Source organism: Hemicordylus capensis, chromosome 1 (assembly GCF_027244095.1).
Source record: "Hemicordylus capensis ecotype Gifberg chromosome 1, rHemCap1.1.pri, whole genome shotgun sequence".
In the NCBI taxonomy this organism is placed as follows: Eukaryota; Metazoa; Chordata; class Lepidosauria; order Squamata; family Cordylidae; genus Hemicordylus; species Hemicordylus capensis.
The window spans coordinates 65,050,715-65,068,561 of record NC_069657.1 but is presented as its reverse complement, the minus strand read 5'-3'; the positions used below and the strand labels follow the sequence as shown (position 1 = coordinate 65,068,561).

The following is a 17,847-nucleotide window of genomic DNA, read 5'->3' as shown; positions in this document are numbered from 1 at the left end:
CCTTGCATGGCACCATTGTGCCTGAATAGGGGGCCCTGGATCACCCCAGTGCAGCATAGTCATTAGTTGCTTCAGTGGAAGTACAGTGGTGTTTTCTGGGTCTTGGTAATGTTTCCAGGCTACCTGTGGTCTTGTATTGGTATCAGGATTCTAATATCTCATCCTATGGGCTTTTGTGCTAGTACAGCAGATCATATGATTAGGCCTTAAGTTTTCACAGAGGCTGACTCAGATTTTACACATTTGAGCATTATACATTCTATAATATGTGCAACATGTTCATGAATTATGGTTTGGCATCTAATATGAATTTGAAAATAATATGCAAATTGTATAAAATATGGGTAACTAAACATACAAGCATGACCCTTCAATTCACAGTATAGTTATTATACATACCACCTTTAAAACCAAATTTGTGGAATGCTTGAACAAAATATTATTTACAATAACTTGAGGTTTTTTGAGACACTGACTGATCCAAAAAGCAGTTCTCAGGAATTTATTTTTTTTTAAATTGCTTGTGTTCCATTTCATATTCAGTCCAGGTGCTGTATTCTGAAAATATTCATTTGATATTCCTTATTACTTAAAAGAAAGAACATTATGTACTCTACACATATTCATTCCTGCAATATATGTCATCTCACACTTATGTGGTGCTTCACTCTATACATAATTTTTAATAGTTTTAATAGATACATACTCTCTTAGATAGATAGATAGATAGATAGATAGAAACAATGAACCAGGTTTTTTATAACTTCTTAAATGGCAAACTTTTATTTTAACAGTTAACATTAAATATTTAAAAAGTAATGTTTAAATATTTAAAAATCAATTTAGTGGTATATTGATATGAGTGGAAGCCTTGAGCAAGCTAACCATCTAATTCAACCTTTCATAGATCTTAAAACATCCCTACCAAGTTTACTATCTTATTTTTATGATAAATATAAGTAGCTTTGTTTACCAAAAGTCTGTTTCTCAGAAAAATTCTCCATCATACTTCTTTAAAAAAACAAAAACATTTTCGCACATATAGGATTTAAAACAAATAATGAATTTAGGGCCAAACTTGACATAATATTAATCATACTGTTTTGCCCTGCATTTAAAAAAAAACACCACCACATAAATTATCAACTGCAGAGGAATGGATTGCTACCATGATATGTGATAGGGGCTTTAACCCTTTGTCATCACTAGAGTCCAGATCATTTCTTGCCAATGGGAGCTTCCCTCCCAGGCCAGATAACACCACAAGGGGGCCTATATGGATCAAGACCACGGTGGGGCAAAGTATTAAATGCTCCCCATGCCATGGTTCTGCCATGGACTCCCACCCCACCCTTGCCATTTACATTAAGCTACCCACAGCACTGCATGCAGCTCCTGTTGGAATAACTGCTCCTTTTGTGAAACGTGGGGAATCTTTGTCCAGACCCCATGCTGAAGCTGCAGCTCACAAAAGTGTGCATATAGATAATTTCCTCTTAGGCCTGCTCAGTGATCTTACTCCTGATCTGCCAAAGGGTCATCCATCATGGGCAGATTCAAACCACAGGCCTTTAAGAAGTTGGATTAGAGCCCTACTCTTTGAACTTCTGCATCCTGAGAAAGGTTTTGGAGCCAAACTACACATGATGCTAGGATATCATGTTTGTGTTTGTTTTGTTTGTCTTTCTCTCTCTTTTTCTATCTTTCTTTCTTTCCCAGCATACTTCTCTACCTTGAGAACCAGATTGTGGGATGTTTACATTCAGCAGGTTATTTTGAACATCTTAAAAGCAGTTTCACACATTTATGTTCAATCACAATTTTGGAAGCTTGAAAGATATTTTTCATTTCTTACTGTTACTTCAAAGGAAGGAACTATAGCCTTCCATAGCTCCACTTGCAGAAGGTGTCTCCATGCAGGTTTGGGGGATTCTTTACTGCCTGCAGCAACCTGTGCCACATACCATACTGTAGGTATGTGCATGAACCAAGGTTCGTGCATTGGTTCGGCACCAAACTGGATCGGATGAGGTCTGAACCAGTTTGGCACTGTGGGGAGGGAAGTGGTGAGAGCCGTCTTTAAATAAGAGGAGAGCAAACCTGCTCTCCATCATCTCATGCAGCTTCCTGCTGCTGCTGCAGCGCCCGTCCCAAGTACCTGTGCATGGCACTGATACGCACATGGCATCTGTGCAGGCGCCCTGTGCATGGTCAGCAACACCATGCTCAACACACAAATGGCACCTGCGCATACATGGATGCCATGTGTGTGCTGGTGCTGCGTGCAGGTACTTGGGATGAGCACTGCTGCAGTAGGAAGCTGCATGAGATGGCAGAGAGCAGGTAATGACCTGCTCTCCTCTTATTTAGAGATCCTGCTCCCCACTTCTCTCCCTAAAGCGCCAAACCTGTTCGGACCTTATCTGAACTGGTTTGGCAGCAAACAGAGGTTCATGCACATCCCTACCACACTGTTGCCAAAGGTGTTTCAACACAAGGAAGTGGCTTTGGGGGGACTCAGGGGACTGCAGTGAGGAGGTGGTGGGGAAAGGTGTTGTGCAAGTGTTGTGTAAGTGTTGTTTTGCATGCCACCCAATATATTTTTGGGTCCTTAGCCATGGAAACTAGTATAATATGTCAAAATCAGTTGTTCCTACTTAATAAGTTGTGTACTGTATGTAAATTATGTCAATCTTATCTTGTATATTTGGATGTTTTAAAAATCTAAATATACAAATATACCCCTAAACAGCTTAGGCCCTGGGTATGTAAGAAAACGTCATCTTCGCCATTAACCCCTCTGCCTATTGAGATAATCTGGAGTGGTTCATCTGCAGTTGCCACCGGCTCATCTGGTGGGCTACTCAGGGACGGGCATTCTCCATTGCTGCCCCGAGGCTTTGGAATGCACTCCCTGCTGAAATAAGAACCTTCCCATCACTGAAAACTTTTAAAAAGGCAGTCAAGACACATTTGTTCACCCAGGCTTTTAATTAGATACTGTTTTAATAGTTTTTAACATTGTTTTAAAATTCAAGTTATTGTAACGTTTTAACCTTTTTATTTTGTTGTAGCTTGTATTATTTTATTGTAAACTGCCTAGAGATGCATGTTTAGGGCAGTATACAAATATGTCAAAAATAATATTGTAAATCAATAATGGCAAAAGCCATAAATAAAACATTCAGTAAAATGCTAATAAAAAAAACAATTTTCCACCTGCTAAATCAGGAGCCAGCGTGGTGTAGTGGTTAGAGTGCTGGACTAGGACCGGGGAGACCCGAGTTCAAATCCCCATCCAGCCATGAGACTAGCTGGGTGACTCAGCTGATTGGCCAGTCACTTCTCTCTCAGCCTAACCTACTTCACAGGGTTGTTGTGAGGAGAAACCTAAGTATGTAGTACACTGCTCTGGGCTCCTTGGAGGAAGAGCGGGACATAAATGCAAAATAATAATAAATCATTGCCATGAAAAGCCAAATGAAACAAATATGTCTTATAGCACTTACATAAAATCCTCAGGCTCAGACTGACAGGATCCTAGGAGAAGGAAAATTCTCTTCTTTTGAACCTTACTTTACTCCATTGTACAACGTGACTGTGAAGATACTCTGCTGATCTTAAACATCATGCTGATCTAAAACTGTGCAAAGCCTATTCAAGTTAAGTTGCACTGAAACCGTGGTGGTTTATGCCACAAAAAGAAAAACTCTAATGTTAGTTTTAGTCAATTGACTTCACTGATATAACGCTTAGATTAGTGCTATATGTATTCTGGAAAAGAAGTATCACCTTTATTTATCCAAGCAAGACAAAAAGTAATTTCGAGGCATATGGTCATAAAATTGACAATAAAATAATTAAAGAAATAAGATATTTCTCCACTCCCTCTAGCCATGATAATTCATTTATAATGTTCTTTCCTCATACAGTATTACTCTTAAATTGATCCACAGTATTACATACAACAGCTACATATTTTTCTATGCATGTAGCTTATTTGACTGCCAGTAAATAGAAGCTATTAAGGTAAACTTCAGTTGTGTAGGAAGCTATATTAGATAAATATAAACCTCTAAATATAACACATTGATAACAGATGGTAGCAGTTTGCATATGCACCTTGCTTAAATTATAAAAGGGGTAGGGAGTTAGGTCAGAAAATCATTAAGGTTCACTTTGTAATGACAGGCACTTTTAGGGTAAAGTCTCCAGGCTAAGGATATGACTAGACAATATTATGCAAGGTGTTGCTACATGGTTGAAACATCTGGAATATTTTCCTCCCTTTCCCCCTCCCCCCCTTGAAAATCCAGCTGCTCAGTCAACATAACTCTGCTTTACTTGCAACATTTGCTGAGGATTTCCCCCTAAATCGAAGCATTAAAGACATGTTTTTAGGCTGCAATCAACAAGCAAAACAATTTCTGCATAAGCAGTGCAAAATAGAAAATGAAATGAGCTAAGGTATGGGCATAATCCAGCCACTTCTAAGGCCCATTGATTTCAGTGGGATAAAGTTAAACATTCACCTTTTGATATCAGTGGAACAAGTGGTTAAATCTAAAGTCTTCCTGAATTGATTCCCATGGGTTGGTAAAAGTCCTAGGTAAAAGGTAAAGGAATAGTTACACATAAATTATTAATTGGAATCATATATTTGTTTTTATGGTGCTGCTTCTACTGACAGTTGTATAATACAAGAAGTTTTTTAACATCTGAAGAATAGCTACTGTACTTTCATTAACAATTTGCCAGCATGGTGTAGTAGTTAGAATGTCATACTTAGCCTGGGGAGACCTGGGTTTGAATCTTCACTTGACGATAAAGCTCACAGTGTGATCTTGGTCCAGGTACTGATTGATATCCAGACTAAATTACTTATGAGTCATCATGATTAACTAGTTACTCATTTCTTGGGTAGCTTAGTTTGGTTGTCAGCTGCTATCTCTTAGCTTACCTACTTCACACATTGTGACATTAAATTGTGGAGGGAGAGCCATGTACACTGTCCTGAGCTTCTTAACATAGTGTATTGTAATAAATACATACATACATACATACATACAAATAAACCTACTCAGATCAGGCATAAAACGGTCTTTCAAATAACCTCATACTAGTCACTTCACATGATTTCACACTTCTTGTTTTATTCCTTTCAGCAGAGGTTTTTTTTAAAAAATATTTTTGCCTGAGGAAACATTGCCCTGGAGAATGTTTAAAGCAGTAATGTTTTAAAGTAAATTATTGGTTTCTTAAAATATTGACAAAAATTCCAAAGCTCTTCCAGTCACCATGGGAATGTCTAGATTTTAAGCATTTTTAAATATAAAACATTGCTGTTGGTTCTGAAGAGAAAATCTGCTCTAGATATTGATTACTAAACATCTAAGATTTGCCTTAGATAGAAGGAGAACTGAGGGCCAAAGTTCAGGGTAACTGCATGTTTATTCAACCACTTTGAGAAATTTTTTTAAAAGCGGGATATAAATATTTATAAGAAAAACAACATAAGCAGCAATTCACCTTTAAAAAATGGGAGTGAGGTGATCTACGTTTTATATGCTTGGCTGCTTTAAGCAGTCCCCCCCTCTCCCGGCCCATAACTTCCTGTATCCAAGTAGGGCTATGGAAAATCTGCTTAGAAGCAGTAGAGGATAGCAAGATTTTTAACAACAAATATTTATATACCACTTTTTAACAAAAGTATTCAAAGCAAAACACATAGAGAAATAATAAATCAATAAACAAGATGGGATCCTTGTCCCCAAAGGGCTCACAATCTAAAAAGAAACATAAGATAGAAACCAGCAACAGTCACTGGAGAGTGGATAGCGCCAGTTGCTCCCCCCTGCTAAAGAAAGAGAATCATCACGTTAAAAAGGTGCCTCTTTGCCAAGTTAGCAGGGATTTATATCTATCTATCTATCTATCTATCTATCATAATGTTATACCACCTTATATGTATATCTCTAGGCAGTGTACAAAATTTAAAATATTTAGAAGTCGCAAATTAAAATACATGACAATAAAAACAATAGAATGAAATTATTAAAACAAGTTTTTAAAACTATTAAAATTAATTCTAATTAAAAACCTGAGAGAACAGGAGGGTCTTGAGGATCTTCCGGAAAACAAACAGAGAAGGAGATGCTCTTATTTCAGCAGGAAGCTTATTCCAAAGCCATGGAGCAGCCACAGAGAAAGCCCGGTCCTGGGTCACCGCCAAACAAGCCAGTGGCAACTGTAACTGGACCTCTCCAGAAGATAGTAACAGGCAGCAGAGTTCATGACAAAGGAGGAGCTCTCTTAAATACTCTGGGCCCAAGCTGTTAAGGGCTTTATAGGTAATAACCAGCACTTTGTATTTCACCTGGAAACATATTGGCAGCCAGTGCAGTTCTTTTAAAACTGGTGCTATGTGGTCCCTTCGTATTGTCCCAAAGACCAATCTGGTTGCCTCATTCTGAACCAATTTTAGTTTCCGGACTACGTACAAAGGCAGCCACACATAGAGTGCAATGCATTACAGCAGTCAAGCCTGGAGGTTACCAGCATATGTACCACTGTTTTGAGATTATTCACTTCCAGAAATGGACATAGCTGAGGTATCAACCAGAGCTTATAAACGTGCTCCTGGCCACCGCCTCAGCCTGAGAAACCAGGGAGTGCTTTGGGTCCAGGAGCACTCCCAAGCTACATACCTGATCTTTCAGAGGGAGTGTAACCCCCTCCGAAACAGGCAGATCTAAACCATCTCTTGGGTCCTGGACCCCCATAGACTGTACTTCCATCTTATTTGGATTCAACCTCAGTTTGTCATCCCTCATCCAGCCCCACTACTGCTTCCCGGCAGGTATTTAGGGAAGATATGCCATTTCCTAATGAGGTCGGTATGGAGAAGTAAGTCTGGGTGTCGTCAGCATATTGATAACACCCAGCACCAAACCTCCTGATGATCTCTCCCAGCAGTTTCATGTAGATGTTAAAAAGCATTGGAGACAGTATGGAACCTTTTGGGACTCCTCACTTCAGTTCTCACTTAGCGGAACAACAGTCTCCAAGTGACACCATCTGGAATCTGCCAGATAGGTAGGAGCGGAACCACTATAAAACAGTGCCACCCAATTCCACCTCCCTCAGGCAGTCCAGAAGGATACCATGGTTGATGGTATCGAAAGCCACAGAGAGATCCAAAAGGATCAGCAAAGTCACACTCCCTCTCTTGATAGCCAGTTGGAGATCATCCATCAGGCTGACCAAGGCAGTCTCATAGCCCACATGAAAGCCAGTTTGAAATGGGTCTAGATAATCTGCATCATCCAAAACTGTCTAGAGCTGAGAGGCCACCACCCACTCAACCACCTTGCCCAACCATGAAAGATTAGAAATAGGTCTGTAATTAGGTAATTCTGAGGGATCCAGCATAGCTTTCTTCAAAAGTAGTCTAATAATAGTGGTCTAATAATAATCCTGCCCTCCCTCAGAGAAGCATTTATAATATTAACCAGACCCTCTCTGATAACATGATTATCAGATGAGATAAGCCAAGCTGGGTGAGGGTCAAGACAACAGGTTGTAGGACGAACAGTCCGAAGCAGTTCAGGACTTTATAGGTAATGACCAGCTCATTGTAGGTAATGGCCAGCTTTTTGTATTTCTTTGCAGCCAGTTAAATAGAATCAGTATTATATGAATATTATGTAATGCTGATTATTCTGACTATTCTAATAATCAGAATATCAGAATCAGTATTATATGGTCCCCTCAGAGACCAGCCTGGCTGCTGAATTATGTACCAGTTGTAGTTTCCGGACCACATACAAAGCAGCCCCACATAGAGTGCATTGCAGTAGTTAAGCCTGGAGGTTACCAGCATATGTACTATTGTTTTAAGGTCATTTACCTTCAGAAATGGACGTAGCTGACGTATCAACCAAAGCTGATAAAAAGCACTCTTGGCCACCTCCTCAACCTGAGAAACCAGGGAGAGCTTTGGATCCAGGAGCATTCCCAAGCTACATCCTTGATCTTTCAGGGGGAATCTAACCCCAGACAGAACAAGCAGATATAAACCATCTCTCAGGTCCTGACTCCCCACAATCAATACCTCTGTCTCATTTGGATTCAACTTTAGTTTGTTATCCCTCAGCCAGCCCATTACTGCCTCCAGGCAGGCATTTAGGGAAGTTATGCCATTTCCTGATGAAGTTGATAGGGAAAAATAGATTTGTGTGTCACCAGCATATTGATAACACTGATCCCTCCCAGCGGTTTCACGTAGATATTAAAGTGCCACCTAATCCCACCTCCCTCCGTCTACCCAGAAGGATACCATGGTAGATGGTTTTGAAAGCTGCCAAGAGATCCAAAAGTGTTTATTATTTATTTATTTATTTACATCTTTATACTGCCTTTCTGCCTTGATAAAGGCACCCAAAAGTCACACTTCCTTTGTCAATACCTAATTGGAGATCATCCATCAGGCTGACCAAGGCACTCTCAGTCCCAAAGTCCACCTGAAAGCCAGTTTGAAATGGGTCTAAATGATCGGATTCCCCCAGGACTGTTGAGCTGAGAGCCCATCACCTTCTCAATCACCTTGCTTAACCATGGGAGATTAGAGACGGGCTGCCCTGTCAGCTCTTTGATCTTGGGAAGCAGTGCTAACCTCCCACAGACTCTCACCTTGCTCCTTTGTAATGCCTGGTCTGTTCAGAATAAGTTGGAAACCATCCATGATCTGATTCTGGATGAAGGGGCAGACCTGGTATATATATACAGAGAGTTGGTTGGGGGAGGCTAGTGGACCAGTCTGGTCCCAGCTTCTTCCTCCAGGGTACTCTGTTGAGGAGCAGGTGCAGGGATGTGGGTGGGGAGGTGGAGTGGTTGTGGTCTATAAGAATAACCTCTCCCTAACCAGGATCCCTGTCGAAGTGTCTGTCCATATTGAATGTGTGTACCTAAGTTTGGAGACCAAGGATAGACTAGGACTTCTTTTGGTGTAGTAATAACCCCGCTGCCCAGTGGAGTCCCTAACTGAGCTGACGAACTTGGTCTCGGGTTTGGCGTTGGAGTCTCCCAGGTTTCTGGTGCTGGGAATCTTCAATGTCCACTTTGGGACCAATTTGTCTGGGGCGGCTCAGGAGTTCATAGCAGCCATGACGTCTATGGGCCTATCCCAAAGGGTCTTGGAACCAAAACACATTGCAGGTCACACCCTTGATCTGGTCTTTCACTCTGATCAGGGTGGTGTTCCGTGGGTGTGATTTCCCCATTGTCATGGACGGACCACCATCTGGTTAAGGTTGACTCACAGTCACACCCGACCTTCGCAGGGGCGAGGGGCCCATTAGAATGGTCTGCCTGAGAAGGTTATTGGATCCAATAGGGTTCCAAGAAGACTTGGAGTGATTTAGTGTTGGCACTGCCTGTGATCCTGTTGATGTCCTGGTGGAGGACTGGAACAGCAAGCTCACCAGGGCAGTAGACATGATCGCACGTAAGTTTCCTCTCTGATCCGCTTCAAAATTGGTCCCTTTGTGTATGGAAGAACTACGGGGGCTGAAGTGATGAGATAGACGACTGGAGCACAAGTGGAGGAAGATTCAACTCAAATCCAACAGATTAAAACACAGAGCGCATTTTAAGATCTATACTCTGGCTATACGGGCGGCAAAGAAGTGATTCTTTTCAGCCCGTATTACGTCCGCAAGTTCATGTCTGGCGGAGTTGTTCAGGGTTGTCAGAGGGCTAGCGAGTGCCCTTCTTCCCTTGAATCAGAATTTGGAACTATCTATTACCTGCTGTGATGTGTTAATGATTTTTTTGTGGATAAAATCTCTCGTATTCGGGCCGACTTGGATTTAGACCCCACCATTACTGCAGTGTCTAAATGGGAGGTGTCCAGTGACTCCTCTTATGTGGTTAGGCTGGATCAGTTTTAGTCTGTGACTCCTGAAGGTGAGGACAAGCTGCTTGGAGCGATGCGGCCTACCACCTGTTCTCTTGACCCTTGCCCGACATGGCTAATACTATCTGGCAGGTAGGTTGTTGTAGAAGGCCTGGTAGAGATCATAAATGCTTCTCTGAGGAAGGGCAGGATGCCTCCTTGTCTTAAGGATGCAATTATTAGACCACTTCTGAAGAAGCCTGCTCTGGATTCCTCAGAGTTGGGCAACTATAGGCCTGTCTACAACCCTCCATGGTTGGGCAATGCAATTGAGAGAATGGTGGCCTCCCAACTCCAGGCAGTCTTGGATGAAACTGATTATCTAGACCCATTTCAGACAAGCTTTTGGGTGGGCTATGGGGTGGCGATTGCCTTGGTCAGCCTGATGGATGATCTCCAGTTGGGAATTGACAGGGGAAGTATGACTCTGTTGGTCCTTTTGGACCTCTCGGCAGCTTTTGATACTATCGACCATAGTATCCTTCTGGAGCGTCTGAAGCGGTTGGGTGTGGGAGGCATTGCTTGGCAGTGGTTCCACTCTTACCTCTCAGGCAGATTCCAGATGGTGTCTCTCAGGGACTGTTGTTCTTCAAAAACTAAACTCCGGTATGGTGTCCCTCAGGGCTCCATATTGTCTCCGATGTTGTTTAAAATCTACATGAAACCGCTGGGAGGGATCATCAGGAGATTTGATGCAGGGTGTTATCAGTATGCTCATGACACCCAAATCTATTTCTCCATGTCAACATCATCAGGAGAAGGCATAACCTCCCTAAATGCCTGCCTAGAGGTAGTGATGGGCTGGATGAGAGGTAACAAACTGAGACTGAATCCAGATAAGACGGAGGTACTTATTTTGCAGGGTCGGAACTCGGGAGATGACTTTGATCTGCCTGTTCTGAATGGGGTCACACTTCTCCAGGAGGAACAGGTACGCAGTCTGGGGGGTGCTTCTGGACACAAAACTCTCCCTGCTGTCCCAGGTTGAGGCAATTGGCCAGAGGTGCCTTTTATCAGCTTTGGCTGATACGCTAGCTGTGACCATTTCTTGAGATAAATGACCTCAGAACAGTCGTACATCTGCTGGTCACTTCCAGACTTGACTACTGCAATGCGCTAGAGAACAGGTGGCAGGATGCACAGTCTGAAACCTCTGAGTTAGCTTCTGAGTACCAGTTGCAGGGGAGTAACAGCAGGAGAGAGGGCACACCCTCAACTCCAGCCTGTGGCTTCCAGTGGCATCTGTTGGGCCACTGTGCGAAACAGGATGCTGGACTAGATGGGCCTTGGGCCTGATCCAGCAAGGATGTTCTTATGAAACAGCTTGTCCACATCCGCAGGATTTCAAACTGGAAGTGATCCAGTCTGACCACATAAGAGGAGTTTCTGGATACCTTTATAGCAGACTCTGCCCTAATTGCAGAATCCAGTTCGGCCCAAATACAAGAGATTTCATCAGTGAAAAAACCCATTAGAAGCATCAGACTGGGTAACTGATGGTTCCAAATTTGGATTCAAGGGAGAGGGGGCTCGTACTAGCCCTCTCACAACTCTGCTGGATGTGAACTTACAGATGCAATGTAGGCAGAAAAGAATTGCTTCTTTGCCATGTATATTGCCAGAGCATAGATCTTCAGGTGTGCTCTATGTTGTAACCTGTCAGATTTGAGTCTTTCTCCATTTGCGCTCTAGTCATCTACCTCACTGCTGTAGCTCCAGTAATTATTCTGAATATCACGAGGCTAATTTTGAAGCAGGTCAGAGAGGACACTTAGTAGTAATTGTGTCTACTGCTCTAGTGAGTTCGTAATTCCAGGTTCATTATTCCAGGATCATTGGCAGAGCTAACTCTAAACCCTTCCAAGGTTTCTTGGAATCCTACTGGATCCAATAACCTTCTCAGGCAGAGCAAACTAATGTGTCTTTGATCCCTACAGAGGTGAGTTGTGGTTGCAAGTCCTACCTTGACTAGATGGTAGTCCATCTTAGGCATGTGCATGAACCTTGGCTTGTGCACCAGTTCAAATACGAACCGGTTTGTGTTGCTGCCATTCATGACAAAGGGGAAATAGCAGGAGTCCCCACCCACGGAACACCACCCTGATCAGAATAAAAGATCAAATTGAGCATGTGACCAGCAACATGTGTCGGTCCAGAGACCACTTGCGATAGGCCCATAGCTGTCATGATAAGATAAGGTGAAAGAGGAGTGGGATTTGCTCCCCTCTCCTAAATGCTACTTTTGATATAAGTAGACCTGCCCCCATCTCTGCTTTTTATCCAAAAGGGGGAAGCACAGTTTTTACAAACACCCACAAATTGCCACGAATGTCTGATTTGGCCCTGATAATCAGTATTTTCATAGATGGTTCAGCATCCATCAGATAGTTTTAATTGATTTTAATCTTTTATTTATTTGTATTGTTTTATTATTGTGAACCACCCTGAGGCTTTGGTTTGGGGTGGTATATAAATGTATTAAATAATAATAATAAATAATAATAGGGCCAATTACTGAGTTGTATAACTCAATATAAAAGAGTGATGGAAGATCAATATATAAGAGATCTATTGACACCATATATGGTGTCAATTTCCTATCTATCTATCTATCTATCTATCTATCTATCTATCTATCTATCTATCTATCATCAAATTTAAAATTTTCAAGCTACAAGATTTGATAAACCTTGGATTGGTTCTGTCAGACAGATGGTATAATATTTTTCTGTAACACTAGTTTCGCTGAGTGTTAAATGTGTGCATGCATTTATTATTAAGCATCTAAGAATACTTTATAACCTCGAGTTTTATGAATATTAGCAAACTGTATTCTGTAACAACTGTGTTCATACAGCAAATGCATGCTTAGCTTCCATGATACCATGCAAGTATAAATAATCTCTGTCCCTGTAGATGACAACTACAAATTCCAGGTTAATTAATTTAATACATTAAATTACAACTGGCAGCCCCCAAGCCAAAACTGGCCAGTTTCGGAGTGCCATCTTGCCTCTAGTTGCTCATATTCTCTTGCCCAATAAAAGTGTTTCTCTCTCTTTCTCCATCCATCCCTGCTGAACTACTTAAGATGACTTCAGGGTGGGGGAGAGAAAAGACATATATGAGACAGAACAGAGGACTGGCACCTTCTCTTACTCTTGCATTCTCCATTCCTCCCATTTTTTAGTTGTCCAGAAAATGTAGGCCACATAAAATTATATATATTTTTTACTTCCTTGACTGTTAGTTCACAGACTCACAGAGCTGGATTGATTGATTGATTGATTGATTGATTGATTTATAATATTTCTATACTGTCCAAAACTTGCATCTCTGGGTGGTTTACAATTAAAATCATCTAAAACATTAAATCAATTAACAATTAAAATCATTTAAAAGATAAAAAAAATTTAAAACCCATTATTAATTTTTTTTAAACTATAAATCTAATTAAGAGCTTGGGTGAATAAATGTGTCTCCAGTGCCTTTTTAAAAGTTGCCAGAGATGGGGATGCTCTTATTTCAACAGGGAGCGCATTCCAAAGTCTAGGGGCTGCAACTGAAAAGGCCCATTCCCAAGTAGCTGCCAGATGAGTTGGTGGCAGCCGCAGGTGAACCTCTCCAGATGATCTTAGCAGGCAAAGGGGCTCATGGCAAAGAAGGCATTCTCTTAAATACCCAGGGCCCAAGCTGTTTAGGGCTTTATAGGTAATGACCAACACCTTGTATTTTGCCCGGAAATGTATTGGTAGCCAGTGCAATTCCTTCAAGACAGAGTAATATGGTCTCTCTTAGATGACCCAGAGACCAACCTGGCGGCCGCTTTCTGCAGTTTCCAGACTATGTATAATTTTATCAGCTGTCCGAAGCTGATAAAAAGCACCTCTGAACATCACCTGTTCATAGCACCTCAGTTTAATAAACTAACCATTTGTTAACAGCACCTCTGTTTTTTTTGGATTGAGTCTCTATACTGGCCCTCATCCAGCCCATTACCAAGTCCAGAAATCAGTTCAGGACAGCCACTGTCTCACCTGCATTTGATGAAAAAGAGAGGTAGAGTTGAGTGTCATCTGCATACTGGTGACATCTCACTCCATCCCTCTGGACAACTCTCCCAGTGGATTCATGTAGATTACCAGTTGTTCATTCCTATTCTAGATTATGGTGTGTGGGTGCAATTATAAATGACTTCAAGCACTGTTCCTGGTACATGTGTACCAGTTTAGAGTAAATATTTGGAGGGCAGGATCCAGACTAAGTTAGTCACGATGAACTCCCATCGATATTGATGGGACTTAAGTTAGTCTTGCCTAATGTATCTCATGTATTTCAATGCTGCTTAGTCATGACTAATTTAGTCTGGATCCTGTCCACAGAAAATTGTAGGTATTTCAAAGAGAGAGAAAAAAAGGAAAACCTTTCCTCAATAACTCATTTTAATTTTATCTCTGGATTTTGCCTAAATCACGACGCTTCCATAGAATATGAGGGTTGCTAGAACTTCAAGTTAATCTTTCATAAAGCAATTTTCTTAATTCATTCAGAGTTGCCAATATTTTTTGGATTTTTAAAAAAATTTAAAATCATGTGGGACACAACCAAATCATATGAATTTGAGTTTCCATGGTTAATGGTAACAGTGAATTTTCTTCTAGTTTATGAAGAAAAGCTTTCAATTTGTTTGAATAATCCTCTTGAGCAAAGTTATAAAAAGAGAAATGCAAAGAAGCCAGAAAATCTTCTCTTTGGGGCCTGGGGGAAGAAACAATTTTAAGGCAATTTTTATGGAGAGAGAAGGGCTGCCTCACAGTTTTATGTATTATTATTGTTATCACACATTATTCAGTTTCAACAATGTGGCAGCAGAACAAAGAAATGACACGAACCTTGCCCAGCAGAGCTGGTCAAAAGTGGAGGATGATGATGAGGCCCATGCAGAAGTGGCCAGTGTGGGTGCCATGGGCTGGGTGGGGGGCAAGAGTCACCTTTAAGCACAAATTAATAGGTGCTTACCTCCACTCTGGCTGCAGCTGCAAACTATTCCAAGCAGCAGTGCACTGCCTGGCACTCCCTGCAGTAGCAGATCGGCTCCACCACTCACCTGGCCACCGGTGGGGGATGGGCTCCACAGAAGCCAGGTGAGTGGTGGAGCCGATCTGCTACTGCAGGGAGTGCCGGGGAGTGCACTGCTGCTTGGAGTAGTTTGCAGCTTCAGCCAGAGCAGAGGTAAGCACCTATTAATTTGTGCTTAAAGGTGCCACCTCCCCAGCGGCACCCACACTAGTCACTCCTGGGCCTATGAAAATAGAAAGTGGGATAATTGCATGTACACTCTGAACTCCATGTGGCATGGGTGGGATAGAATGTTTTTATAAGTTGGGTGGCAAGGTTATCTGCTGCCCCAGAGGACAGGTCTAGATCTAATAGGCTTAAGTTACAGAAGGGAAGATTTCGACTGAAAATTAAGAGAAACTTCTTAAGGGTGAAAACATAAGATCAGCCCTGCTGGATCAGGCTCAAGGCCTATCTAGTCCAGCATCCTATTTCACACAGTGTTTCACCAGATGCCTCTGAGAAGCCCACAGGCAAGAGCTGAAGGAATACACTCTCTCATGCTGTGGCTCCCCTGCAACTGGTATTTAAAGGCATCTTGCCTCTGAGGCTAGAAGTCCCCGAGCAGTTTGACAATGGAGCCAGTTACATAGAGGATGTTAGGTTGTTCTTCATTGGAATCTTCAAGCACATCAGTTAGGGATGCTCTGACTCTGGATTTCTTTCACCAAGAAGGGGCTGGACTAGGTGGCCATCCAAGACTGTGATTCTAAGGTCACTTATATGCAGAATGTGGAGAAGAATGATGACATTATGATGCTCCAGGAAATGATTTACATTTGGTTTTGAGGAGGAATTTGAGGGAGAAAATAGAGTTTGATGGGCTGAAATGGGCACCTCTTCTAGGTAGACATTGAAAAATATTGCCGAAAGCACAGAGGCAAGAGTGATAGTAGGGAACAAAGACATACTTTTGATCTTTAAGCAAGGATTATTTTTGAGGGCCGCGTCTTCTGGCACTATGGAGAGTATTCACACACTGTTGACATGCTAAAGTATGCCACTGATAACTCAGCTACATTGTTTAGGTACTTCTACACAGAGTGCAAAAAATAGCTGCCTTACAGTGCAATAAAGTGTGTATGTTCTATATATTGCCAAGAGAGACATATGGCTACCCAAGCCTGATTATTGTTTTGCATTCCTCTGATGTGGACACCAAGGGCTGCTGAAAAGAATAGAGACACATGTCAACAAGGTCAAAGACTGGCCTCCATCAAAACCGTATTAGTCACTGGGACTGATGACCTTTGGATGCTGTTTGTTTTAGTTAGAACAAGTGTCCAATTCTTCGTGGTGTGAAGTGCATCCTATGAGGGGCTGCCTGTTCTCATAGTCTACTAAAGTCACCAGATGAGGGAGTAGCAGTAGGCCCTCATCACATTCTGGGATCAAGACATACATTAGTTAAAACATATCTGTGGTTTTCTGAATTGTGGTTAGACAGAAAACATATTTTGTAGGTTCATAGCTACAAATAATGACTGGAAAAATCATTGTATAAAACCAGTCAAGTGTTTTCAGAATTCAGAATTAAAGAGCACTTCAAAATTAATGATTATTTTTAATCTTGTTTCTTTTAAATTTCCAACACAGAAGATTAAGTTTAGAAATATGATCCTAGTAGCAAGGTTTTAGATCCTGCACTAACTAAAGTTTCCGGACAGTAACTATAGACAACTCTACATATTGTATATTACATTAAAATCCCAAGGCCACAAAAACTTGAATAAAAATTACTGTATTATATCTGAATCTGAAATAGCGTTCTTCCCAGGCTCTTCTGGTAACTTACACAAACTGGGATTGAGTGACAGAATTATAGATATTTCTAGGTACAGACAAGGCTGCACACATGATTGACCAAGTGCGGCTGAAAACCATCTACAATAGTCATTCTATTTCCCTCTACATCAAAAGGTATAAAATAATCAGAACAAACCTGACTGAGGGTGTTTCCCACTTATTTACTGTTCAACAGAAATGAATATCATATACATATGTGGTGGCATTCAGACCTTTAGCATAGTGGTGTACTTTCAGCAAAACTCTTTCTGTGAACTGAAGTGGAGTTGCACTAATGGAAGAGATCCTAGCATGAGAGGAACACTCTCTGCATTTATAGAAGGGTGTTCTGCCAACAGCACACCACTGAGCAGAGGATCCAGAGGAGAGCTGGTCTTGGGGTAGTGAGCATGAATAGTTCCCTTGGCTAAGCAGGGTCTACCTTGGTTTGCATTTGGATGGAATACTATATGTGAGCACTGTAAGAGATTCTCCTGAGGGAATGGGGCATAGTTCAATGGGAGAGCATCTGCATGCTTGCATGAGGAAAGTCCCAGGTTCACTCCCTGACATTTTCAGGTAGAGCTGTGATATTCCTGCCTGTAACCTTGGAGAGCTGCTGTCAGAGAGTGTACACAACAGTGAGCTAGATGAACCAATGGTCCATCTCAGTATAAGACAACTTTGTATGTTCCTATGTTGTGATGTCATCCAAGGTTTTAAAAACGGAATTTTCTTTCTTTCTTTCTTTCTTTCTTTCTTTCTTTCTTTCTTTCTTTCTTTCTTTCTTTCTTGGAATATATGTCATTGGATGTGCAAATGTACCTAGGCACATAGGGGCACGAATATTTAATTAAGCTATCTATAAATATGAAGAGCAAATAACCCATCAACTAATTTACTGAAATTTCAGTGTTGACTTTCTTTACAATCCCAGCTCAGCATGGAGAAAAGAGACATTAGTTGCATCATTGTGGAGCAATGAGATT

The 17,847-nt window shown here is 41.5% G+C and overlaps 1 protein-coding gene across 12 annotated transcripts in view; it reads left to right on the top strand.

The window, feature by feature from the left end:
* Positions 1-17,847, top strand: part of MEIS2 (Meis homeobox 2) — a 360,641-nt gene that overhangs the window by 153,422 nt on the left and 189,372 nt on the right. The gene's annotated exons all lie outside the window — the stretch shown is intronic.